We start from the raw sequence: 17,558 nt of genomic DNA on the forward strand, positions 1-17,558 counted from the left end.
CTGAGGTGATGTGTAAGGTGTCATGTCAGAACTGCTCTGAGCTGAGGTGTAAGTTGTTCAAGTTAAATCTTCTCTGATGTGAGGTGTAAGGTATTCATGTTGGAACTGCTCTGAGGTGATGTGTAAGGTGTTCATGTCCGACCTGCTCTGAGGTGAGGTGTAAGGTGTTTGTGTCAGATCTGCACTGAAGTGAGGTGTAAGGTGTTCATTTCAGAAATGCTCTGTGGTGAGGTATAAGATGTTTGTGTCAGATCTGCTCTGAGTTGAGGTGTAAGGTGTTAATGTTAGACCTGCTATAAGGTGAGGTGTAAGGTGGTCATGTCAGAAATGCTCTGGGTGACGTGTACGGAGTTCATGTGAGAACTGCTAAGAGGTGAGATGTAAGGTGTTCACGACAGAACTGCACTGAGGTGAGGTGTAAGGTGTTAACGTGAGAACTGCTCTGAGGTGTGGTGTAAGGTGTTCCAGTCAGAACTGCTGTGAGGTGAGGTATAAGGTGTTCACGTCAGAACTGCTCTGAGGTGAGGTGTAAGGTGTTCATGTCAGAACTGCTCTGAGCTGACGTGTAAGGTGTTCATGTCTGAACTGCTCTGAGGTGAGGTGTAAGTAGTTTGGGTCAGATTTGCTCTGAAGTGAGGTGTAAGGTGATCACGTAAGAACTGCTCCGAGATGAGGTGTAAGGCGTTTGTGTCAGATATGCTCTGGGGTGAGGTCCAAGGTGATCATGTCTGAACTGATCTGAGGTGAGGTGTAAGGTGTTCATGTCAGTTCTGCTCTAAGGTGAGATGTATGCTGTTCATATTAGAACTACTCTGAGGTGAGGTGAAAGGTGTTTGTGTCAGATCTGCACTGAGGTGAGGTGTAAGGTGTTTTGTTACAACTGCTCTGAGGTGAGGTGTAAGCTGTTCACTTCAGAACTGTTCTGAGGTGAGGTGTAAGGTGTTTTGTTACAACTGCTCTGAGGTGAGGTGTAAGCTGTTCACTTCAGAACTGGTCTGAGGTGACGTGTAAGGTGTTTGTGTCAGATCTGCACTGAGGTGAGGTGTAAGGTGTTTTGTTACAACTGCTCTGAGGTGAGGTGTAAGCTGTTCACTTCAGAACTGTTCTGAGGTGAGGTGTAAGGTGTTCATGTCAGAACTGCTCTGGGGTGAAGTGTAAGGTGTTCTTGTGAGAAATGTTCTGAGGTAAGGTGTAAGGTGTTCATGTTAGAACTGCACTGAGGTGAGGTGTAAGGAGTTCACATCAGCACTGCACTGAGGTGAGGTGTAAGGTGTTTGTGTAAGGTCTGCTCTGAGGTAAGGTGTAAGGTGTTCATGTTAGATCTGCTCTGAGGTGAGGTGTAAGGTGTTCACGTCAGAACTGCACTGAGGTGAGGTGTAAGGTGTTTGTGTAAGGTCTGCTCTGAGGTAAGGTGTAAGATGTTCATGTTAGAACTGCTCTGAGGTCAGGTGTAAGGTGTTCACGTCAGAACTGCTCTGGGGTGAGGTCTAAGGTTGTCATGTCAGAAATGCTCTGAGGTCAGGTGTAAGGTGTTCACGTCAGAACTGTACTGAGGTGAGATGTAAGGTGTTAACCTCAGAGGTGCTCTGAGGTAAGGTGTAAGGTGTTCACGTCAGAACTGCACTGAGGTGAGTTGTAAGGTGTTAACGTCAGAACTGCTCTTAGGTGAGGTGTAAGGTGTTCATGTGCGAACTGCTCTGAGGTGAGGTGTAAGGTGTTCACGTCAGAACTGCTCTGAGGTGAGGTGTAAGGTGTTCACGTCAGAACTGCTCTGAGGTGAGGTGTAAGGTGTTTGGGTCAGATCTGCTCTGAAGGGAGGTGTAAGGTGTTCACATATGAACTTCTCTGAGATGAGGTATAAGGTGTTTTTGTCAGAATGCTCTGGGGTGAGGTGCAAGGTGATCCTGTCTGAACTGAGCTAAGGTGTGGTGTAAGGTGTTCATGTCAGATCTGCTCTGAGGTGAGGTGTAAGGTGTTTGTGTCAGATCTGCACTGAGGTGATGTGTAAGGTGTCATGTCAGAACTGCTCTGAGCTGAGGTGTAAGTTGTTCAAGTTAAATCTTCTCTGATGTGAGGTGTAAGGTATTCATGTTGGAACTGCTCTGAGGTGATGTGTAAGGTGTTCATGTCCGACCTGCTCTGAGGTGAGGTGTAAGGTGTTTGTGTCAGATCTGCACTGAAGTGAGGTGTAAGGTGTTCATTTCAGAAATGCTCTGTGGTGAGGTGTAAGGTGTTCACGTCAGAACTGCACTGAGGTGAGGTGTAAGGTGTTAACCTCAGAACTGTTCTGAGGTGAGGTATAAGGTGTTCCAGTCAGAACTGCTCTGAGGTGAGGTGTAAGGCGTTTGTGTCAGATCTGCACTGAGGTGAGGTGTAAGGTGTTCATGTTAGAAATGCTCTGAGGTGAGATGTAAGATGTTAATGTCAGAACTGATCTGAGGTGAGGTGTAAGGTGTGCACGTCAGAACTGCACTGAAGTGAGGTATAAGGTGTTCATGTCAGAACTGCTCTGAGGTGAGGGGTAAGGTGTTCATGTCAGAACTGCTATGAGGTGCAGTGAAAGGTGTTCATCTCTGAACTGCTCTGAGGTGAGGTGTAAGGTGTTCACGTCAGAACTGCATTGAAGTGATGTGTAAGGTGTTCACGTCAGAACTGCTCTGAAGTGAGGTGTAAGGTGTTCATGTGCGAACTGCTCTGAGGTGAGGTGTAAGGTGTTCACGTCAGAACTGCTCTGAGGTGAGGTGTAAGGTTTTCATGTCTGAACTGCTCTGAGTTGAGGTTTAAGGTGTTCATATTAGAACTCCTCTGAGGTGAGGGGTAAGGTGTTCATGTCAGAACTGCTCTGAGGTGATGTGTAAGGTTTTCATGTCTGAACTGCTCTGAGGTGAGGTGTAAGGTGTTTGGGTCAGATCTGCTCTGAAGTGAGGTGTAAGGTGTTCACATATGAACTTCTCTGAGATGAGGTATAAGGTGTTTTTGTCAGATATGCTCTGGGGTGAGGTGCAAGGTGATCATGTCTGAACTGATCTGAGGTGTGGTGTAAGGTGTTCATGTCAGATCTGCTCTGAGGTGAGGTGTAAGGTGTTTGTGTCAGATCTGCACTGAGGTGATGTGTAAGGTGTTCATGTCAGAACTGCTCTGAGCTGAGGTGTAAGTTGTTCAAGTTAAATCTTCTCTGAGGTGAGGTGTAAGGTGTTCACGTCAGAACTTTTCTGATGTGAGGTGTAAGGTATTCATGTTGGAACTGCTCTGAGGTGATGTGTAAGGTGTTCATGTCTGAATTGCTCTGAGGTGAGGTGTAAGGTGTTTGTGCAGATCTGCACTGAGGTGAGGTGTAAGGTGTTAATGTGAAAGATGCTCTGAGGTGAGGTGTAAGGTGTTCACAACAGAACTGCACTGAGGTGAGGTGTAATGTGTTCACGTCAGAAATGCTCTGAGGTGAGGTGTGAGTTGTTTGTGTGAGATCTGCTCTGAGGTGAGGTGTAAGGTGTTCATGTTAGAACTGCTCTGAGGTGAGGTGTAAGGTGTTCACGTCAGAACTGCTCTGAAGTGAGGTGTAAGGTGGCCATGTCAGATCTTCTCTGAGGTGAGGTGTAAGGCGTTTGTGTCATTTCTGCTCTGAGGTGAGGTGTAAGGAGTTCATGTTAGAAATGCTCTGAAGTGAGATGTAAGGTGTTCATGTCATAACTGCTCTGAGGTGAGGTGTAAGGTGTTCACATTAGAACTGCACTGAGGTGAGGTGTAATGTGTTCACGTCAGAACTGCACTGAGGTGAGGTGTAAGGTTTTAACGTAAGGACTGCTCTGAGGTGAGGTGTAAGGCATTCCAGTCAGAAGTGCTCTGAGGTGAGGTGTAAGGTGTTTCTGCCAATCTGCACTGAAGTGAGGTGTAAGGTGTTCACGTCAGAACTGCTGCGAGGTGAGGTGTAAGGTGTTCATGTCAGATCTGCTCTGAGTTGAGGTTTAAGGTGTTCATATTAGAACTACTCTGAGGTGAGGTGTAAGGTGTTCATGTCAGGACTGCTCTGAGGTGACGTGTAAGGTGTTTGTGTCAGATCTGCACTGAGGTGAAGTGTAAGGTGTTCATGTCGAACTGCTCTGAAGGGAGGTGTAAGGTGTTTTTGTCAGATCTGCTTTGGGTGAGGTGCACGGTGATCATGTCTGAACTGCTCTGAGGTGAGGTGTAAGGTGTTCACGTCAGAACTGCTCTGAGGTGAAGTGTATGGTGTTTGTGCCAGATCTGAACTGAGGTGAGGTGTAAGGTGTTCATGTCAGAAATGCTCTGATGTGTGGTGTAAGGTGTTCGTTGAGATCTGCTCTGAGTTGAGATGTAAGGTTTTCACATCACAACTGCTCTGAGTTTAGGTGTAAGGTGTTCACATCAGAACTCCTCTGAAGTGAGGTGTAAGGTGTTTGTGTCACTTCTGCTCTGAGGTGAGGTGTAAGGTGTTCATGTTAGAACTGCTCTGAGGTGAGGTATAAGATGTTCACATCAGAACTACTCAGGGGTGAGGTGTAAAGTATTCATGTTAGAACTATTCTGAGGAGAGGTGTAAGGTGTTCATGTCAGAACTGCTCTGAGATGAGGTGTAAGGTGTTTGTGTCAGATCTGCTCTGAGTTGAGGTGTAAGGTGTTAATGTTAGACCTGCTATGAGGTGAGGTGTAAGGTGTTCACGGCAGAACTGCTCTGAAGTGAGGAGTAAGGTGTTTGTGTCAGATCTGCACTGAGGTGAGGTGTAAGGTGTTCATGTTAGAACTGCTCTGAGGTGAGGGGTAAGGTGTTCATGTCAGAACTGCTCTGAGGTGAGGTATAAGGAGTTCACGTCAGAACTCCTCTGAGGTGAGGTGTAAGGTGTTCACGTCAGAACTACTCTGAGGTGAGGTGTAAGGTGTTTGTGTCAGTTCTGCTCTTAAGTTATGTGTAAGGTGTGGATGTTAGAACTGCTCTGAGATGAGGTGTAAGGTATTTGTGTCAGATGTACACTGAGGTGAGGTGTAAGGTGTTCAAGTTAAAACTGATCTAAGGTGAGGTGTAAGGTGTTCACGTCAGAACGCACTGAGGTGATGTGTAAGGTGTTAACCTCAGAACTGCTCTGAGGTGAGGTATAAGAAGTTCCAGTGAGAACTGCTGTGAGGTGAGGTATAAGGTGTTCACGTCAGAACTGCTCTGAGGTGAGGTGTAAGGTTTTCATGTCTGAACTGCTCTGAGGTGAGGTGTAAGGTGTTTGGGTCAGATCTGCTCTGAAGTGAGGTGTAAGGTGTTCACATATGAACTTCTCTGAGATGAGGTATAAGGTGTTTTTGTCAGATATGCTCTGGGGTGAGGTGCAAGGTGATCATGTCTGAACTGATCTGAGGTGTGGTGTAAGGTGTTCATGTCAGATCTGCTCTGAGGTGAGGTGTAAGGTGTTTGTGTCAGATCTGCACTGAGGTGATGTGTAAGGTGTTCATGTCAGAACTGCTCTGAGCTGAGGTGTAAGTTGTTCAAGTTAAATCTTCTCTGAGGTGAGGTGTAAGGTGTTCACGTCAGAACTTTTCTGATGTGAGGTGTAAGGTATTCATGTTGGAACTGCTCTGAGGTGATGTGTAAGGTGTTCATGTCTGAATTGCTCTGAGGTGAGGTGTAAGGTGTTTGTGCAGATCTGCACTGAGGTGAGGTGTAAGGTGTTAATGTGAAAGATGCTCTGAGGTGAGGTGTAAGGTGTTCACAACAGAACTGCACTGAGGTGAGGTGTAATGTGTTCACGTCAGAAATGCTCTGAGGTGAGGTGTGAGTTGTTTGTGTGAGATCTGCTCTGAGGTGAGGTGTAAGGTGTTCATGTTAGAACTGCTCTGAGGTGAGGTGTAAGGTGTTCACGTCAGAACTGCTCTGAAGTGAGGTGTAAGGTGGCCATGTCAGATCTTCTCTGAGGTGAGGTGTAAGGCGTTTGTGTCATTTCTGCTCTGAGGTGAGGTGTAAGGAGTTCATGTTAGAAATTCTCTGAAGTGAGATGTAAGGTGTTCATGTCATAACTGCTCTGAGGTGAGGTGTAAGGTGTTCACATCAGAACTGCACTGAGGTGAGGTGTAATGTGTTCACGTCAGAACTGCACTGAGGTGAGGTGTAAGGTTTTAACGTAAGGACTGCTCTGAGGTGAGGTGTAAGGCGTTCCAGTCAGAAGTGCTCTGAGGTGAGGTGTAAGGTGTTTCTGCCAATCTGCACTGAAGTGAGGTGTAAGGTGTTCACGTCAGAACTGCTGCGAGGTGAGGTGTAAGGTGTTCATGTCAGATCTGCTCTGAGTTGAGGTTTAAGGTGTTCATATTAGAACTACTCTGAGGTGAGGTGTAAGGTGTTCATGTCAGGACTGCTCTGAGGTGACGTGTAAGGTGTTTGTGTCAGATCTGCACTGAGGTGAAGTGTAAAGTGTTCATGTCGAACTGCTCTGAAGGGAGGTGTAAGGTGTTTTTGTCAGATCTGCTTTGGGTGAGGTGCACGGTGATCATGTCTGAACTGCTCTGAGGTGAGGTGTAAGGTGTTCATGTCAGAAATGCTCTGATGTGTGGTGTAAGGTGTTCGTTGAGATCTGCTCTGAGTTGAGATGTAAGGTTTTCACATCACAACTGCTCTGAGTTTAGGTGTAAGGTGTTCACATCAGAACTCCTCTGAAGTGAGGTGTAAGGTGTTTGTGTCACTTCTACTCTGAGGTAAGGTGTAAGGTGTTCATGTTAGAACTGCTCTGAGGTGAGGTGTAAGATGTTCACATCAGAACTACTCAGGGGTGAGGTGTAAAGTATTCATGTTAGAACTATTCTGAGGAGAGGTGTAAGGTGTTCATGTCAGAACGCACTGAGGTGATGTGTAAGGTGTTAACGTCAGAACTGCTCTGAGGTGAGGTATAAGATGTTCCAGTGAGAACTGCTGTGAGGTGAGGTATAAGGTGTTCACGTCAGAACTGCTCTGAGGTGAGGTGTAAGGTGTTCACGTCAGAACTGCTCTGAAGTGTGGTGTACGGTGTTCACGTATGAACTGCTCTGAGATGAGGTGTAAGGTGTTTGTGTCAGATATGCTCTGGGGTGAGGTGCAAGTTGAACATGTCTAACTGATCTGAGGTGAAGTGTAAGGTGTTTATATTAGAACTACTCTGAGGTGAGGTGTAAGGTGTACACGTCAGAACTGCTCTGAGGTGAGGTGTAAGGTGTTTGTGTTAGATCTGCACTGAGGTGAGGTGTAAGGTGTTCATGTTGAACTACACTGAGGTGAGGTGTAAGATGTTCACGTCAGAACTGTTATGAGGGGAGGTGTAAGGTGTTCACGTCAGAAATGCTCTGAGGTGAGGTGTAAGGTGTTCATGTCAGAACTGCTCTGAGGTGAGGGGTAAAGTGTTCAAGTCAGAACTGCACTGAGGTGAGGTGTAAGGTGTTCCAGTGAGAACTGCTGTGAGGTGAGGTGTAAGGTGATCACGTCAGAACTGCTCTGAGGTGAGGTTTAAGGTGTTCACGTCAGAACTGCTCTGAGATGAGGTGTAAATAATTTGGGTCTTATCTGCTCTGAAGTGAGGTGTAAGGTGTTCACGTCAGAACTGCTCTGAGGTGAGGTGTATGGTGGTTGTGTCAGATCTGCACTGAGGTGAGGTGTAAGGTGTTCATGTTACAACTGCTCTGAGGTGAGGTGTAACGTGTTTACGTCTGAACTGCTCTGAGGTGAGGTGTAAGGTGTTCATGACAGAAATGCTCTGAGGTGAGGTGTAAGGTCTTCACGTCAGAAGTGCTCTAAGGTGAGGTGTAAAGTGTTTGTGTCAGATCTGCACTGAGGTGAGGTGTAAGGTGTTCATGTTAGAACTGTTCTGAGGTGAGGTGTAAGGTGTTCATGTCTGAACTGCTCTGAAGTGAGGTGTAAGGTGTTTGTCAGACCTGCTCTGAGGTGAGGTGTAAGGTGTTCACGTCAGAACTACTCTGAGGTGAGGTGTAAGGTGTTTGTCAGAACTGCTCTGATGTGAGGTGTATGGTGTTCATGTCGGAACTGCTCTGAGGTGAGGTGTAAGGTGTTCACGTCAGAACTACTCTGAGGTGAGGTGTAAGTTGTTTGTGTCAGATCTGCACTGAGGTGATGTGTAACGTGTTCATGCTAGAACTGCTCTGAGGTGAGGTGTAAGGTTTTCATGTCAGAACTGCTCTGAGGTGAGGTATAAGGTCTTTGAGTCAGATCTGCTCTGAAGTGAGTGTAAGGTGTTCACGTATGAACTGCTCTGTGATCACGTGTAAGGTGTTTGTGTCAGTATGCTCTGGGGTGAGGTGTAAGGAGATCATGTCTGAAGTGCTCTGAGGTGAGGTGTAAGTTGTTCATATTAGAACTACTCTGAGGTGAGGTATAAAGTGTTCACCTCAGAAATGCTCTGGGGTGATGTGTAAGATATTCATATCAGAAATGATCTGAGGTGAGGTGTAAGGTGTTCATGTGAGAACTGCCTCGAGTGAGGTGTAAGATGTTGATGTCACAACTGCACTGAGGTGAGGTGTAAGGTGTTCATGTCTGAACTGCTCTGAGGTGATGTGTAAGGTGTTTGGGTCAGATCTGCTCTGAAGTGAGGTGTAAGGTGTTTGTGTCAGATCAGCACTGAGGTGAAGTGTAAGGTGTTCACGTCCGAACTGCTCTGAGGATAAGTGTAATGTGTTCACATCAGAACTGCTCTGAGGTGAGGTGTAAGGTGTTTTTGTCAGATCAGCACTGAGGTGAAGTGTAAGGGTTTCATGTCAGAACTGCTCTGAGGTGAGGTATGAGGTACTCACGTCAGAACTGCTCTGAGGTGAGGTGTAAGTTGTTCACGACAGAACTGCTCTGACCTGAGGTGTAAGGTGTTCACGTCAGAACTGCTCTGGGGTAAAGTGGAAGGTGTTCATCTGAGAAATGCTCTGACGTGAGGTGTAAGGTGTTGAAGTGAGAACTGCTCTGAGGTGAGGTGTAAAGTGTTCCAGTCAGAACTGCTGTGAGGTGAGGTGTTAGGTGTTTGTGTCAGATCTGCTCTGAGGTAAGGTGTAAGGTGTTCATGTTAGAACTGCTGTGAATTGAGGTGTAATGTGTTCATGTTAGAACTGCTCTGAGGTGAGGTATAAGGTGTTCAAGTCAGAACTGCTCTGAAGTGAAGTGTAAGGTGTTTGTGTGAGATCTGCACTGAGGTGAGGTGTAAGGTGTTCCTCTTAGAACTGCTCTGAGGTGAGGTGTAAGGTGTTCATGTCAGAAATGCACTGAGGTGAGGTGGAAGGTGTTTGTGTCAGATCTGCTCTGAGGTGAGGCGTAAGGTGTTTATTGAGAATGCTCTGAGGTGAGGTGTAAGGTGTTCACATCAGAACTGCTCTGAGGTGAGGTGTAATGTGTTAACACCAGAACTGCTCTGAGGTGACGTGTAAGGTTTTCAAGTCAGAACTGCTCTGAGGTGAGGTGTAAGGTGTTCACATCAGAACTGCTCTGAGGTGAGGTGTAAGGTGTTAACGTCAGAACTGCTCTGAGGTGACGTGTAAGGTTTTCAAGTCAGAACTGCTCTGAGGTGAGGTGTAAGGTGTTCACATCAGAACTGCTCTGAGGTGAGGTGTAAGGTGTTCTTGTGAGAATGCTCTGAGGTGAGTTGTCAGGTGTTCATGTCTGAACTGCTCTGAGGTGAGGTGTAAGGTGTTTATATTAGAACTACTCTGAGGTGAGGTGTAAGGTGTTCATGTCATAACTGCACTGGGGTGAGGTGTAAGGTGATCATGTCTGAACTGCTCTGTGGTGAGGCATAAGGTGTTCACCTCAGACGTGCTCTGGGGTGATGTGTAAGATGTTCATATGAGATATGATCTGAGGTGAGGTGTAAGGTGTTCATGTTAGAACTGCTCTGAGTGAGGTGTAAGATGTTCACGTCAGAACTGCACTGAGGTGAGGTGTAAGGTGTTCATGTCAGAACTGCTCTGAGGTGAGGTGTAAGGTGTTCATGTCAGAACTGCTCTGAGGTGAGGTGTAAGGTGTTTGTGTCAGATCTGCACTGAGGTGAAGTGTAAGGTGTTCACTTCAGAACTGCTCTGAGGTGAAGTGTAAGGAGTTCACGTCTAAACTGCTCTGGGGTGAGGTGTAAGGTGTTCACGTCAGAACTGCTCTGAGGTGAGGTGTAAGGTGTTCATGTCAGAACTGATTGATGTGAGGTGTAAGGTGTTCACGTCAGAACTGCACTGAGGTGAGGAGTAAGGTGTTCACGTCAGAACTGCTCTGAGGTGAGGTGTAAGGTGTTCATGTCAGAACTGCTCTGAGGTGAGGTGTAAGGTGTTTGTGTCAGATCTGCTCTGAGGTGAGGTGTAAGGTGTTCATGTTAGAAGTGCTCTGAAGTGAGGTGTAAGGTGTTTGTCTCAGATCTGCACTGAGGTGAGGTGTAAGGTGTTCATGTGAGAACTGCTCTGAGGCGTGGTGTAAGGTGTTCATGTCAGAATTGATTGATGTGAGGTTTAAGGTGTTCACATCAGAACTGCACTGAGGTGAGGTGTAAGGTGATCATGTTAGAACTGCTCTGAGGTGAGGTGTAAATTGTTCATGTTAGAACTGCTCTGTTTGAGGTGTAAGTTTTATGTGTCATATCTGCACTGAGGTGAGGTGTAAGGTGTTCATGTTAGAACTGCTATGAGGTGAGGTGTAAGGTTTTCACATCAGAACTGCTCTGCGGTGAGGTATAAGGTGTTCATGTGAGACATGCTCTGAGGTGAGGTGAAAGGTTTTCATGTGAGAACTGCCCTGAGGTGAGCTGTAAGGTGTTCACGTCAGAACTGCTCTGAGGTGAGGTGTAAGGTGTTTGTGTCATTTTTTCTCTGACGTTAGGTGTAAGGTGCTCATGTTAGACCTGGTCTGAGATGAGGTGTACGGTGTTTGTGTCAGATCGACACTGAGGTGAGGTGTAAGATGTTCATGTCACAACTGCACTGAGGTGAGGTGTAAGGTGTTCATGTCTAAACTGCTCTGAGGTGAGGTGTAAGGTGTTTGGGTCAGATCTGCTCTGAAGTGAGGTGTAAGGTGTTTGTGTCAGATCAGCACTGAGGTGAAGTGTAAGGTGTTCACGTCCGAACTGCTCTGAGGATAAGTGTAATGTGTTCACATCAGAACTGCTCTGAGGTGAGGTGTAAGATGTTTTTGTCAGATCAGCACTGAGGTGAAGTGTAAGGGTTTCATGTCAGAACTGCTCTGAGGTGAGGTATGAGGTACTCACGTCAGAACTGCTCTGAGGTGAGGTGTAAGTTGTTCACGACAGAACTGCTCTGACCTGAGGTGTAAGGTGTTCACGTCAGAACTGCTCTGGGGTAAAGTGGAAGGTGTTCATCTGAGAAATGCTCTGACGTGAGGTGTAAGGTGTTGAAGTGAGAACTGCTCTGAGGTGAGGTGTAAAGTGTTCCAGTCAGAACTGCTGTGAGGTGAGGTGTTAGGTGTTTGTGTCAGATCTGCTCTGAGGTAAGGTGTAAGGTGTTCATGTTAGAACTGCTGTGAATTGAGGTGTAATGTGTTCATGTTAGAACTGCTCTGAGGTGAGGTATAAGGTGTTCAAGTCAGAACTGCTCTGAAGTGAAGTGTAAGGTGTTTGTGTGAGATCTGCACTGAGGTGAGGTGTAAGGTGTTCCTCTTAGAACTGCTCTGAGGTGAGGTGTAAGGTGTTCATGTCAGAAATGCACTGAGGTGAGGTGGAAGGTGTTTGTGTCAGATCTGCTCTGAGGTGAGGTGTAAGGTGTTCACATCAGAACTGCTCTGAAATTAGGAGTAAGGTGTTTGTATCAGATATGCTCTGGGGTGAGGTGTAAGGTGGACATGTCAGAAATGCTCTGAGGTGAGGTGTAAGGTGTTCATATCAGAACTGCACTGAGGTGAGATGCAAGGTGTTTACATCAGAAATGCTCTGAGGTGAGGTGTAAGGTGTTCATGTCTGAACTGCTCTGAGGTGAGGTGTAAGGTGTTTGGGTCAGATCTGCTCTGAGGTGAGGTGTAAGTTGTTCACGTATGAACTGATCTGAGGTAAGGTGTAATGTGTTCATGTCAGATCTGCTCTGAGGTGAGGTGTAAGGTGTTCACGACAGAACTGCTCTGACGTGAGGTGTAAGGTGTTCACGTCAGAACTGCACTGAGGTGAGGTGTAAGGTGTTCATGTCAGAACTGCTCTGAGGTGGGGTGTAAGGTGTTCATGTCAGAACTGCTCTGAGGTGAGGTGTAAGGTGTTTGTGTCAGATCTGCACTGAGGTGAAGTGTAAGGTGTTCGTGTTAGAACTGCTCTGAGATGAGGTGTAAGGTGTTCATGTCAGAACTGCTCTGAGGTGAGTTATAAGGCGTTCACGTCAGAACACCTCTGAGTTGAGGTGTAAGGTGTTCACTGCAGAACTGCTCTGAGGTGAAGTGTAAGGAGTTCACGTCTAAACTGCTCTGGGGTGAGGTGTAAGATGTTCATGTCAGAAATGCTCTGAGGTGAGGTGTAAGGTGTTCATGTCAGAACTGATTGATGTGAGGTGTAAGGTGTTCACGTCAGAACTGCACTGAGGTGAGGAGTAAGGTGTTCACATCAGAACTGCTCTGAGTTGAGGTGTAAGGTGTTCATGTCAGAACTGCTCTGAGGTGAGGTGTAAGGTGTTTGTGTCAGATCTGCTCTGAGGTGAGGTGTAAGGTGTTCATGTCTGAATTGATTGATGTGAGGTTTAAGGTGTTCACATCAGAACTGCACTGAGGTGAGGTGTAAGGTGATCATGTTAGAACTGCTCTGAGGTGAGGTGTAAAGTGTTCATGTTAGAACTGCTCTGTTTGAGGTGTAAGTTTTATGTGTCATATCTGCACTGAGGTGAGGTGTAAGGTGTTCACGTAAGATCTGCTCTGGAGTGAGGTGTAATGTGTTCATGTGAGAAATGCTCTGAAGTGAGTTGTAAGGTGTTCACGTCAGAACTGCTCTGAGGTGAGGTGTAAGGTGTTCATTTTGGAACTGCTCTGAGTTGAGGTGTAAGGTGTTCACGTCAGACCTGCTCTGGGGTGAGGTGTAATGTGTTAACGTCAGAACTGCTCTGAGGTGAGGTGTAAGCTGTTCCAGTCAGAACTGCTCTGAGGTGAGGTGTAAGGTGTTCATGTCAGAACTACTCTGAGGTGAGATGTAAAGTTTTAATTTCAGAACTGCTCTGAGGTGAGGTGTAAGGTGTTCACGTCAGAACTGCACTTAGGTGAAGTGTAAGGTGTTAACGTCAGAACTGCTCTGAGGTGAGTTGTAAGGTGTTCACGTCAGAACTGCTCTGAGGTGAAGTGTAAGGTGTTCACGTGAGAACTGCTCTGACGTGATGTGTAAGATGTTGACGTCAGAACTGCTCTGAGGTGGGGTGTAAGGTGTTCATGTCTGAACTGCTCTGAGGTGAGGTGTAAGGTGTTAACATCAGAACTGCTCTGAGGTGAGGTGTAAGGTGTTCATGTCAGAACTGCTCTGCGGTGAGGTGTAAGGTGTTCACCTCAGAACTGCTCTGAGGTGAGGTGTAAGGTGTTCATGTTACAACTCTTCTGAGGTGAGAAGTAAGGTGTTTGTGTCAGAACTGCTCTGAGGTGAGGTGTAAATTGTTCACGTCAGAACTGCTCTGAGGTGAGGTGTAAGGTGTTCACGTCAGACCTGCTCTGAGGTGAGGTTTAAGGTGTTCATGTCAGAACTGCTCTGGGCTGAGGTGTAAGGTGTTCTCATCAGATCTGTTGTGGGGTGAGGTGTAAAGTGTTCATGTATGAACTGCTCTGAGATGAAGTGTAACGGATTTGTGTCACATCTGCTCTGGAGTGAAGTGCAAAGTGATTATGTCTGAACTGCTCTGATGTGAGGTGTAAGATGTTCACGTAAGAACTGCTCTGAGGTGAGATGTAAGGTGTTTGTGTCAGAACTGCTCTGAGGTGAGGTGTAAGGTGTTCATGTCTGAACTGCTCTGAGGTGAGGTGTAAGGTGTTAACATCAGAACTGCTCTGAGGTGAGGTGTAAGGTGTTCATGTCAGAACTGCTCTGCGGTGAGGTGTAAGGTGTTCACCTCAGAACTGCTCTGAGGTGAGGTGTAAGGTGTTCATGTTACAACTCTTCTGAGGTGAGAAGTAAGGTGTTTGTGTCAGAACTGCTCTGAGGTGAGGTGTAAATTGTTCACGTCAGAACTGCTCTGAGGTGAGGTGTAAGGTGTTCACGTCAGACCTGCTCTGAGGTGAGGTTTAAGGTGTTCATGTCAGAACTGCTCTGGGCTGAGGTGTAAGGTGTTCTCATCAGATCTGTTGTGGGGTGAGGTGTAAAGTGTTCATGTATGAACTGCTCTGAGATGAAGTGTAACGGATTTGTGTCACATCTGCTCTGGAGTGAAGTGCAAAGTGATTATGTCTGAACTGCTCTGATGTGAGGTGTAAGATGTTCACGTAAGAACTGCTCTGAGGTGAGATGTAAGGTGTTTGTGTCAGAACTGCTCTGAGGTGAGGTGTAAATTGTTCACGTCAGAACTGCTCTGAGGTGAGGTGTAAGGTGTTCACGTCAGACCTGCTCTGAGGTGAGGTTTAAGGTGTTCATGTCAGAACTGCTCTGGGCTGAGGTGTAAGGTGTTCTCATCAGATCTGTTGTGGGGTGAGGTGTAAAGTGTTCATGTATGAACTGCTCTGAGATGAAGTGTAACGGATTTGTGTCACATCTGCTCTGGAGTGAAGTGCAAAGTGATTATGTCTGAACTGCTCTGATGTGAGGTGTAAGATGTTCACGTAAGAACTGCTCTGAGGTGAGATGTAAGGTGTTTGTGTCAGATCTGCTCTGAGGTGAGGTGTAAGGTGTTCATGTTAGAACTGCTCTGAGGTGAGGTGTAAGGTGTTCATGGTAGAACTGCTATAAGGTGAGGTGTAAGGTGGTCATGTCAGAAATGCTCTGGGTGACGTTTACGGAGTTCATGTGAGAACTGCTAAGAGGTGAGATGTAAGGTGTTCATGACAGAACTGCACTGAGGTGAGGTGTAAGGTGTTAACGTGAGAACTGCTCTGAGGTGTGGTGTAAGGTGTTCATGTCAGAACTGCTCTGAGCTGACGTGTAAGGTGTTCACGTCTGAACTGCTCTGAGGTGAGGTGTAAGTAGTTTGGGTCAGATTTGCTCTGAAGTGAGGTGTAAGGTGATCACGTAAGAACTGCTCCGAGATGAGGTGTAAGGCGTTTGTGTCAGATATGCTCTGGGGTGAGGTCCAAGGTGATCATGTCTGAACTGATCTGAGGTGAGGTGTAAGGTGTTCATGTCAGTTCTGCTCTAAGGTGAGATGTATGCTGTTCATATTAGAACTACTCTGAGGTGAAGTGTAAGGTGTTCACGTCAGAACTGGTCTGAGGTGACGTGTAATGTGTTTGTGTCAGATCTGCACTGAGGTGAGGTGTAAGGTGTTTTGTTACAACTGCTCTGAGGTGAGGTGTAAGCTGTTCACTTCAGAACTGTTCTGAGGTGAGGTGTAAGGTGTTCATGTCAGAACTGCTCTGGGGTGAAGTGTAAGGTGTTCTTGTGAGAAATGCTCTGATGTGAGGTGTAAGGTGTTCATGTTAGAACTGCACTGAGGTGAGGTGTAAGGAGTTCACATCAGCACTGCACTGAGGTGAGGTGTAAGGTGTTTGTGTAAGGTCTGCTCTGAGGTAAGGTGTAAGGTGTTCATGTTAGATCTGCTCTGAGGTGAGTTGTAAGGTGTTCACGTCAGAACTGCACTGAGGTGAGGTGTAAGGTGTTTGTGTAAGGTCTCCTCTGAGGTAAGGTGTAAGGTGTTCATGTTAGAACTGCTCTGAGGTCAGGTGTAAGGTGTTCATGTCAGAACTGCTCTGGGGTGAGTTCTAAGGTTGTCATGTCAGAAATGCTCTGAGGTCAGGTGTAAGGTGTTCACATCAGAACTGTACTGATGTGAGATGTAAGGTGTTAACCTCAGAGGTGCTCTGAGGTAAGGTGTAAGGTGTTCACGTCAGAACTGCACTGAGGTGAGTTGTAAGGTGTTAACGTCAGAACTGCTCTTAGGTGAGGTGTAAGGTGTTCATGTGCGAACTGCTCTGAGGTGAGGTGTAAGGTGTTCACGTCAGAACTGCTCTGAGGTGAGGTGTAAGGTGTTCACGTCAGAACTGCTCTGAGGTGAGGTGTAAGGTGTTTGGGTCAGATCTGCTCTGAAGGGAGGTGTAAGGTGTTCACATATGAACTTCTCTGAGATGAGGTATAAGGTGTTTTTGTCAGATATGCTCTGGGGTGAGGTGCAAGGTGATCCTGTCTGAACTGAGCTAAGGTGTGGTGTAAGGTGTTCATGTCAGATCTGCTCTGAGGTGAGGTGTAAGGTGTTTGTGTCAGATCTGCACTGAGGTGATGTGTAAGGTGTCATGTCAGAACTGCTCTGAGCTGAGGTGTAAGTTGTTCAAGTTAAATCTTCTCTGATGTGAGGTGTAAGGTATTCATGTTGGAACTGCTCTGAGGTGATGTGTAAGTTGTTCAAGTTAAATCTTCTCTGATGTGAGGTGTAAGGTATTCATGTTGGAACTGCTCTGAGGTGATGTGTAAGGTGTTCATGTCCGACCTGCTCTGAGGTGAGGTGCAAGGTGTTTGTGTCAGATCTGCACTGAAGTGAGGTGTAAGGTGTTCATTTCAGAAATGCTCTGTGGTGAGGTGTAAGGTGTTCACGTCAGAACTGCACTGAGGTGAGGTGTAAGGTGTTAACCTCAGAACTGTTCTGAGGTGAGGTATAAGGTGTTCCAGTCAGAACTGCTCTGAGGTGAGGTGTAAGGCATTTGTGTCAGATCTGCACTGAGGTGAGGTGTAAGGTGTTCATGTTAGAAATGCTCTGAGGTGAGATGTAAGATGTTAATGTCAGAACTGATCTGAGGTGAGGTGTAAGGTGTGCACGTCAGAACTGCACTGAAGTGAGGTGTAAGGTGTTCACGTCAGAACTGCTCCGAGGTGAGGTGTAAGGTGTTCAGGTCAGAGCTGCTCTGAGGTGAGGGGTAAGGTGTTCATGTCAGAACTGCTATGAGGTGCAGTGAAAGGTGTTCATCTCTGAACTGCTCTGAGGTGAGGTGTAAGGTGTTCACGTCAGAACTGCATTGAAGTGATGTGTAAGGTGTTCACGTCAGAACTGCTCTGAGGTGAGGTGTAAGGTGTTCATGTGCGAACTGCTCTGAGGTGAGGTGTAAGGTGTTCATGTCAGAACTGCTCTGAGGTGAGGTGTAAGGTGTTCACGTCAGAACTCCTCTGAGGTGAGGGGTAAGGTGTTCATGTCAGAACTGCTCTGAGGTGATGTGTAAGGTTTTCATGTCTGAACTGCTCTGAGGTGAGGTGTAAGGTGTTTGGGTCAGATCTGCTCTGAAGTGAGGTGTAAGGTGTTCACATATGAACTTATCTGAGATGAGGTATAAGGTGTTTTTGTCAGATATGCTCTGGGGTGAGGTGCAAGGTGATCATGTCTGAACTGATCTGAGGTGTGGTGTAAGGTGTTCATGTCAGATCTGCTCTGAGGTGAGGTGTAAGGTGTTTGTGTCAGATCTGCACTGAGGTGATGTGTTAGGTGTTCATGTCAGAACTGCTCTGAGCTGAGGTGTAAGTTGTTCA

The sequence above is a fragment of the Urocitellus parryii genome, chromosome 15 (genome assembly GCF_045843805.1).
Source record: "Urocitellus parryii isolate mUroPar1 chromosome 15, mUroPar1.hap1, whole genome shotgun sequence".
In the NCBI taxonomy this organism is placed as follows: domain Eukaryota; kingdom Metazoa; phylum Chordata; class Mammalia; order Rodentia; family Sciuridae; genus Urocitellus; species Urocitellus parryii.